Below are 8,304 nucleotides of genomic sequence, written 5' to 3'. Positions count from 1 at the left end.
TTATTTGTGAGTAGTAGTGACATGATTTAACTTAAAATGTTTTATGAAATTTTGAAAAATGACAGAGAAAAAATTAAGCAAAAATATTATAAAATTAAAATATTATTAGAATATAATTTTTTAATTTAATTTTTGTTTTGAAATTTGAAAAAAGCTGAATTATTTTTTATGTTTTATTTGAAAGTTTGAAAAAATTATAATAATTAGGTAATAATTCATACAAACTGATATGGTTTTATATGATACATTTGATCTATTTTATAATAAAAAATAATTAACAATATAATGTATTACATGAAATCAAATCAATAAGTTTAATTTTGTAGAATTACTTTGTAACTAAAATATTTATCTACCAAATATAGAAAAAAAAATATTTTTTTTATTTTTATTCATACTCATAACATGATTATGAATCTTAGGAGAGTGAAATGTGTATTTTTTTGTAGAGTAGATCTAACGGATCAGATTAAATCACGTCAATTTTTTAAATTATTTTTATATAATTTTTTTTTTTTTTTATGAATGTAGCAGTACTTTTTCTAACATGGTAGTTATTACTTATTTACTCTAAATGAGAGTCACATCTAGACGAGGATTTGAATATATAAAGTTGATGTCTCGTGACCACGCACCCAAAAGCAACGTATATAAGGGATGACATGAATCTTGAATCACGTATGCCTAAATCAAAATGGAAAAAAGGAAAGCTAAAGACGGGATAAAGTTGATGTTGATATTACTTTTTATTTCAATTCAGTCTTGATGTTGAATGCTCGAACGTACAGTAATCTCCACTAATCGTGCACTTTTTGTAAGTTGCTTAGAACATGACTTTCAGCACGATACTGCTGATGATCCCACTTTAAAATTATTCTTTTATTAATTATTATTTTTTATTTTATTTTATTTTTATTAAAATAATTATCTTACTTATTATCCATACACTATATATTTATTATAAAAAATAAAATAAATTAAAATAAATATAATGTGTAAGGACGATAAATAAAATTATTAAAAAATATAAAAAATTAAGTATAATTTGTGACGTAAGAAGAATGAGTAGGATTCTATATATATATATATATATATAAATATATACTTCCGTGTTAATCCCCATACGTCAATAATTGATTTCAAATGGAGGGTCACCAATGCTGAAATATTGGACGGGTTCTAGCTTTATGAAAAAGTAATTTGACAAAAATGAAGAAAAGAAAAGGTAAGATGAGCATTCCAGTCAAAATAAATTAAAATAAAAGAAAATTAGATGACCCATGACGCGAAAGTCTCTCTTTATATAACTTTTTTTTTTCTTTCATATCTGATAATCATAAGAGAAATATGCAATTTTATAAAAATAAATTTAGTTAGATGTGATATGTTAGATTGTAGAATGATGATATCTATAGTTTCAGTCTTCTTCTTACTGTGTTTCCAAATATCATATTGTGGTATCTATCCAGAATTTAAACACAAAACTGCAAATTAAAGCGTATTAAAAAATTCATAGCAATAAAAATTTAAGTAATACAAGGAACACTATATTTGATAACTATTAATAAAAGTCTATTCTTAAAACGATAATTAAATATTACAATTAATTCAGGTGCTAATACAAACCAGACAATACTTACCCAAACAAGTGGTTAGACTTCACTTATCTCTATATCAGAACTATCATCCCCTCAAATGGATGCACCATCATCTTCATGAATAGGAAAGTTCAAAACGACTGGAAACTGCAACTCCAAAGAAGTTACGGTAGTCGTCATGCTTTCCTCAAATGGCTCTCTAGGCATTCCAGTTTGTTGAAGCCGCAGTTTATAATTTAGGTAATACAACACAGTGCATAGTCGGCCTCTCAATACTAAATGCTTTCAAACACTTTTCTACAATAACACCAAATATTCTCAATGAACTAGGTTTAATGTTACCAACAAGTATTGGGTTGATAATGTTCTCGAGTTGGCCTTTCTTTTGCCACAGCATCCCCCATTCTGCTAAGTTCACCTCATCCAGCTGAGATGACTGTATAATAGTTGGTCTAGCACAGAGAAATTCAAGAAGTACAACTCCAAAGGAGTATACATTAGATTTCTTTGTCAATTGCAAGGTTGTAAGGTATTCTGGATCAAGATAACCAAAGCTACCTTTTACACCTATGGTGAAGTTGTCTGGATCGGGAAGGCCGGATTTCGAAATGCCAAAGTAGGCAACTTTAGCCACATAATGTTCATCGAGCAGAATGTTTGTTGACTTCACGTCACGGTGAATGATTCCTCCAGCTTGACCAATGTGTAGATAGTGTAGACCTTTTGCCGCACCGATGCAGATTTCTAGTCTTTGCTCTCAAGATAATTCAGATACTGAAGTTGATCTCTCATAATTTTCATGTGAATGATAGAGGTGATCTCTCAGAGTCCCCTTTTCCATGAACTCGTAAGCCAATATCATCTCATGCCATTCATCGCAATATCCAATCAGAGAAACAAGAGGGCGGTAATGAATTTGAGACAACACCATGATCTCCGTTTGGAATTCCTCCAGACCCTGCCCATGTCTTGGATCACTTTGTTTCATGGCCACTTTGGTACCATTTTTAAGAGTTCCTTTGTAGACTTTTCCGAATCCACCCTCACCAATCAATAGCTTTGCATTGAAGTTCTTCGTTGGACTCAGTATTTCAGAAAAAGGTATCCTTAAACTAAGGTTTAGACTATGAGCAATGGAAGCATTAGGACCTCTTTGAGTCAACCTGCTATGCGAGCTAAACCCTCCATATAGAGGCACTTCCATAATCTGATCATGTCCTAGTTTCCTAAATTTCAAACCCAACACCATTAATATTACCAAAATGAGAAAAGCCCCACTACATGCATGACCAATTATAGCATAGGAGAGCTTCTTTCTCCCTACTTCAATTTCCCTAAGAGGAGTGAAACCTGATTGGTTCACTATCTCTAGAATCTCCAGCCCATTCAAAAAGGCATTATGTATCCGAGAGTCCTCCACTCGACTGATACTAGCATTCACAAATCCCAAACCATCATAATCAACCACAAAATCGATGTAAAATGGAACAGCGCCCATCCTCTCTGTTATATTGTAAGGATTGATCTCCAAACTGAAATTTCTATTGATATAGAGATTGAACTACAAGTCATTAGGTGTTGCACTTACTACGTCAGAGAAATCGACCTGAGGAAAGTTCTTAGAATTCTTATTGACAGGAAAACTCCAAGTTATCTTTGGAAAATTGGAGTTGTTACTACTATTTGTAAATTGTCTCGCCGTCTGATACACAAAAGCTGGGGCAATATACTTGGTGATCCTTTTGGGTTCGTAATAAGGCGTTTCACCTTTGTACTGATCAGACGTTTCATTTGGGCTCTGTAAGTAATCATCATCTGGATCCCAATTCCTCCATAACTCAACAAGCTTGGACGTAGAACCCCCAACGTCGATCCTATGGACTTTATGTAGAACCTTGGAGCTCAAACCACTATAGTTACTCTTAGCTCCTTGAGAAGTAATGTATGGGGCCTTATCAGGGATGAAGCTATCGGGGCCAAGAAAAACTTCTATGGCATTCACAAAAGCCGAAGATGTCTCGTAGGGTATGAAGTAGATTTTAAATTCACCTTTTGGGATAATGAGCAAGAATTCCCTCTCGACTAAAACTACAGATCATCTAATTCATTACTTCGCATGCTTCCCTCCCTCCTGGCTGAAACTGCAAAACCGAAGTAATCTCAAGCTCCCTCCCTCCTGCTCAGCTGAAACTGCAAAACCGAACTTATAAAGAGCTTCACTTCCATTTCCCGCAAAAACTGGGCAGCAAAGTTGCAACTCCATGGAAAGGGTAATTGGAAGAAATTAACGGCCATTATATGGTGACTACAAGTTGACAAATCAAAGTATGCATTTACGCCAAAATCAATCCAAAGAATGGAGCTTATGGTTCTGTCTTTCCTAGATTGGAAGATGAATCCCGTTATCCCACTTTCTATCTTGAGCTACATAATGAAAATGGTTCCTTTGCCAAATCACAAGCATGTGGATTTCTCTACATTGTTGGAGCATTTTGCCCTTTCTTAGGTGCTCCATGATTTTAGATTTGTGCGTTAATGGGCCATCCGTAGTTGTCGTTGCCGTAACACTGCGTGTGATGAAACAAATGGGTTTTGGCGGTGAGGATTTTGATATCTGCAAGAATGAACTCTGCCATGTTTTTCAATTCAACGAAGAGAAATTTGAAGCGTGTTATCAATTGTTGATCCTGAGATCTATGTTAAATGATTCCTTACAAGATGGAGGGAGGGATTAGGGAAATGATTATGGGTATTGAGGGACGATAGGAGCCTACCGGGACGTTGGAATGGGATATGTGTTATCAGCTGTTTCGTTTTTTTTTTTTTCATTTTTTTTTATATTATTTTAAATTGTAATCAGTCGATTATCGGTATAAAGCGTGGGCTCCCTATCATTGCCCTTTCAAAAATATATATGCAGGTAGAGTAATGCTGCATGATGTTGCCCGAGAACCCACCGACAAAGGTAAAAGAAGTTTCTATTATTATTATTATTATATTTTTTATTTTTAAATATTTTTTTAAAAATAAAAAAATTCATAATATTATGAAAACTACTTTTTTAACCATTAAGTAAAAAAAAATGATTTTCAATACAAATTCGAATCGTAAAGCATTTCCGATGCAGGTATTTGGTCGATTGGAAGATTATTTATTTTCTACATGATGCCACTTTTTTAGTTTATTTAGTTACATGGCATAATATTAATTTGTTATTATTTTTGTGACGACATGCTTAGAATTTTTTTATTTAATAAAAATTATCAAATAATCTTTTAAAATATCATCTTTTATTTTAATAGGTAAGTTAATTTATCAAATCTAGATATTTACGTGTTACAATAAGCATATGATGGTATAATTGAAATCTTAAATAAAGTATTTTCTTACTCAAAGAAGCCTAGAGAATTAAACATCTCAATTATTTTTCATATAAATCATCAATCTTATACCATCATATAAATGGGTTAAGAAACTTTAGGGCAGTGGGTAAAATTAGGCATGTGCAAAAAAGGGCTTGGCCTGATCAACCCATTAAGCCCGAGATGGCCTCACCCACCTAAAATCATGTTCAGCGGGTCAAACCCATTACCGGGTTTATTACCCATAAAATCGGTCGAAACCGATCACCTGCAGTGAAGAAGAACAACGCCCAGCAACCCCATTGAATCTCAGATATTGTGGTGATGGAAGTGGCACATGTGGGCGCGAGGACCAGGGCTTGACCATTTCTAGCCATGGCGGTGAGCTCAACAACCACCACTAAGAGGAGGAAGAGCCAGGGCTTGACCATTTCTAGCCATGGCGGCGAGAATGGAAGTGCTTTTCGTCACCATTTTTGAAGTTGAGAAGGAGACGCCTCGCGATCAGCATAGAGGCGACGGAGGAGCGCCTATGCTCCAGCCCTACTCAGATCATGACGCGGTATTGTGTTGCTAGAGTAATGGGTTGAGCTTGCTGCTCTCGGAGGAAGAGAGATTTCTTCGGCATGGCACTTGGTTGCTGCCCTCAATACGGCCTCGTTTTGTCCCATTTCACACAAACTCTAATCCCTCTCTCCTTCCCCAGTCCTCCCTCTTTCTCGTTCTCGTTGAGCTCTTCTCTGTTCTTTTTTTTTTTCTCAGGAATATATTATTGCATTATTAGCCATTTTTTAGATTGATTAAGATAGAAGCCCATCTTCTTCTTCCTTTCGCTAAAGCTACGATGCAGAAAGTCATTTTGCCCTCCGTACATGGTAGAACAAACGAGGAGAAAGCGAACGGGTAGAATGGGTTCGACCCGAACTAAATTTCACGGATCGGATCGGATCAATTGTGTTTTTGTTTTCCCTGCGGTTCGGGTCGGGTCGGACCAAAATTTGAACCGGGTGGTTCAGTGTGCAGCCCTAGGTAAAATTGTTTTCTTTCTCCTCCATTTCACAGCTCTAAGCTCTCAGTTGGACTGTCTCATTGTGCATAAATCTAAACATCCAAACTTTTTTTTACATCAGCAGTTTATATAGCCCTAAGTGTTTTGTGTTTTGCTTTCTTTCTCTGATCAATAGTGATAGTTATACTTACTTTGTGTTTTCCTATACTTTGAAGTTGAAAGGGATAGAAAATAAAATATAATATAAAAGAAGATGGAGAAGAGAAAAAGAGAGAGAGAGATTTGAGGACTACGTGTTTGCTTTTTCTATTGTTAATACAATGTATACATCTCTATTAATATGAAAATTAAATTGAGATAAGATACAGTAAATATTTTAAATATTATGAAAATAAATCAAAGTAATGTTATGAAATCATTGAAAAGAGATAGCCATAACGTGTTATAAAACTTTCAAAAGGAGAGAGAAAGAGATAGAGTTCAGAGAGGTTATGAAACTTATATATTTCTTAAAAGATTCAACAATATATATAGGAGTATAAAGGGGACTATGCTTTTGACGACTAGCACTATGAATTTGACGGCTAGCTCACTATGCTAGCACTATGCACTATGCATTTGACGGCTAGCTCACTATGCTAGCACTATGCACTATGCATTTGACGGTTAGCTAAATGTGGTCATACAATTCAAGATAGTTTATAACACTTCCCCTTTGGATGACCATATTTAAAGAATATGTCTCGTTAAAACCTTGCCAAGGAAAAACCCTGTGGGAAAAAACCAATGGCGAAGGAAAAAGAGTACAGTATTCATATGTATCGCCGAGTGCTTTTAGGATTGCCTCATTAAAACCTTGCAGAGGAAAACCCAGTGGGATAAAACCTTAACGAAGGAAAAAGAGTACAATCAACACAAGTTTTCAAGACATTACTTCCCCTGAAAAGTGTATGATAACAGGTCTTCAAATCTTCACATTTCAATGTTCTGCACAATTTTCTTAAATGTTGCAGTTGGTAATGCTTTTGTGAATAAATCTGCCAGATTATCACTTGATCGTACCTGCTTGACTTTAATTTCACATTTCTCTTGAAGTTCATGAATATAAAAGAATTTAGGTGAAATATGTTTGGTTCTATCACCTTTGATATATCCTCCTTTAATACAAGCAGCATTATCTTCGTATAAAATTGTTGGACTATCATTAATCACTGGAAGACCACACTTTTCTTGAATATGTTGGATCATTGATCTTAGCCAAATGCATTCTCGACTTGCTTCATGAATTGCAATGATCTCTGAGTGATTTGAAGAGGTAGCAGATAGTGTTTGTTTGACAAATCTCCATGATATAGTAGAATTTCCATAAGTAAATACATATCCAGTTTGAGATCTACCTCTGTGTGGATCTGAAAGATAACCTGCATCTGCATATCCAACTAATTGTGAACTTGAACCATGTTCATAAAATAATCACAACTAGATCTTTCTGCTCATCACTACTCTTCTGGAGTTCTTGTAAATAACATAGTTAGTGGAGAATTCATCAACATTAAACCGCTAACCTCATTTTTTAATAAAAACAGTGGCCAGCCTTTTAAGATCAGACAAGTACCGCGGATTTTCAACTCCTCTGTAGGTGTCAGGCGTGTTGTCAGGCGCCGCAGCTGTCAGGCGCCGCAGAGCTATGAAGCTATATTTCGTCTCTTTTCTCTTGCTTCACGAGAGATATTGTATCATAATTTTCTCTATAAAAGAGATATTCAGCTCATCTTCATTCGCATCTCATCTTCTTCATTTTTCTGTAATCATACTGCATTTTTACTCTGCAATCTCTTTCTGCATTCTTATCCTACAATGGCTCAGCGATCTTCTCATGGCCAATATATGAGGTACTCTGCAACTCGTTCATCACCTGTTTATATTTCTACCACAGGTGCTATAATGCAATATAATGATCTGACTCGTAGGTCAGATAATGAAGCTATCCATGAGCTTGTGAGTCTCGGTACCCGATACTCATCATCCATTGTCGCATTTTCTTAGCGACTGCAATCCAGAACTTGTGGAGTTGACAATCTCCACGAGAATATTGCTATACTTTAACGACTTTTTTTGGAGTCCAACATGAAGATAGAATCAATAAAGTAAGAGAATATGAATTTAAAATTCTTACTTAAATCTTCTTTTCGATTGTCCATCCCTTTAGATAGGGATGCCATGCAGATTCTTGAAGAATAAGAGCGTTTGAAGAATGAGGCAAAGTGCCTAAAATTTCTGTAATTCTTGCTTCAAGATAATAAAATAATATTTCACAAATATTCATATTTGTGTT

At 34.9% G+C, this 8,304-nt stretch overlaps 1 pseudogene; it reads right to left on the bottom strand.

Moving 5' to 3' along the window:
- Positions 1–1,691: 1,691 nt before the first annotated feature.
- Positions 1,692–5,391, bottom strand: LOC122293271 (annotated as a pseudogene).
- Between the last annotated feature and the right edge of the window lie 2,913 nt (positions 5,392–8,304).

Source organism: Carya illinoinensis, chromosome 1, assembly GCF_018687715.1.
Source record: "Carya illinoinensis cultivar Pawnee chromosome 1, C.illinoinensisPawnee_v1, whole genome shotgun sequence".
NCBI lineage: Eukaryota > Viridiplantae > Streptophyta > Magnoliopsida > Fagales > Juglandaceae > Carya > Carya illinoinensis.
The sequence above is the reverse complement of the archived record's forward strand: the minus strand, read 5'-3'. Positions and strand labels throughout refer to the sequence as shown.